This window comes from Aplysia californica, unplaced genomic scaffold, assembly GCF_000002075.1.
Source record: "Aplysia californica isolate F4 #8 unplaced genomic scaffold, AplCal3.0 scaffold00846, whole genome shotgun sequence".
In the NCBI taxonomy this organism is placed as follows: Eukaryota; Metazoa; Mollusca; class Gastropoda; order Aplysiida; family Aplysiidae; genus Aplysia; species Aplysia californica.
In genome coordinates this window covers 235,226-236,594 of record NW_004798116.1, presented here as the reverse complement: position 1 = coordinate 236,594, position 1,369 = coordinate 235,226, and the positions used below count along the sequence as shown (strand labels likewise).

Sequence of the window (1,369 nt, the reverse complement as noted above, 5' to 3'; positions counted from 1 at the left end):
GGGGGGTAAAGTTAATATTAGTATTGTCGTATCCACGACTCGCCTCGCCTGACAAGCCTTCTATTTCTGTACAATTTAAACGTGCTGATCTATGTCCCCAGTTCGAGACCGGCTTTCTTATTTCTCCGTCGACCTTCTGTATACTATCTATCTCTAGTTTCAAGCATGTCCCTACATGACTGGAGCTCTCTGAAGTTTCGTTATAAGCAACAAAGTTAAAACAAGATAAATGAAAACCTGAACACATCGGTTAAAACCGATCTGTGTTCCAGTTTTATTTGGTGCTTTGGGTTCATTATCCCCAAATAGAATGCGGATGTTCCCAGCACGTGGTCACAGCAAGACACCCAAGAACGTATAGCTACAAAGGAAGTTTTAATGGCTGACATCCGATGGTGACAAATGAAAATGTGAGGCATCGTGGTGAAATCAGGCGCTCGTCAAAATAGTGAAATCAAAGAAACCGGTATATTTTTGGACATTGGGGAATTCTTTTAAACAGATTTTCATTTTTAACTCCTTCACCTTTTACGTCCTTTTAAAAAACATTTCTAGGTATCTTTTACCGAAAAACAATGATTGAAGCCACAAAGGACACTTAATCATTGAAAGTCACCAAACTTTGGCGATCATTTTTAGGCTAATTTCACCTCTCCACTAAGCCACCCCCACCTCCTTCAATCACAAATTTCTCAACTTTTATTCAAGATACCCGGTAGATAGATATTTTTTTCTCCCAAAGCAAGACAAATGAATTGTCTTTGAGATTAGACCAATAGCTTAACATGCCCAAAACTTGACGAGCGCCTGATTCCACCGCGTCGTAACACGAAAAAGCTAAGATTACACGGCCGCCCTATTGATACCAAGATGGCCGCCGAGGGTGGAGCTATTATGTAATGTCCTTGAGAACAAGGTCACATTCTGCCGTTACAAGAAAATGTTGGGAGCACATATTATTATTATTACAATGGTTGAAATTACTTATGTTTTGTAGTCCTCATTTTGTCATTTTAAAGCGTTGTTGATAATGCAAATCACATTTCGAGAGTAAAAAGTAAACGAGGACTCCGCATTCTTAAAATAGATGCGTTAAAAGTGCACGACGTCACGAAGACCTACATACATAATGATGCCAAGAAGATTGGAAGCACTGTTGGTGCGAACGTTGTCACGCAAGTTCCAAATGGAGGAGAGAGGTATTGTTTGCTTCCCGGGAAGCCGAGAATGTTTCCGTGTGTTCTAGTAGGGTCTCCTGGTTGGTAAAGTACAAAGAGCATGCGGTAGGGCGTGGTTATGTGCTATAATGTTATAAATTCTTCTTCTTCTTCTTCTTCTTCTTCTTCTTCTTCTTCTTCTTCTTCTTCTT

The 1,369-nt window shown here is 40.1% G+C and overlaps 1 protein-coding gene across 1 annotated transcript in view; it reads right to left on the bottom strand.

The window, feature by feature from the left end:
* The window catches only part of LOC101856697 (serine/threonine-protein kinase TBK1), a gene marked incomplete at its 3' end in the record, with an annotated part of 17,162 nt that overhangs the window by 506 nt on the left and 15,287 nt on the right, over positions 1-1,369 (bottom strand).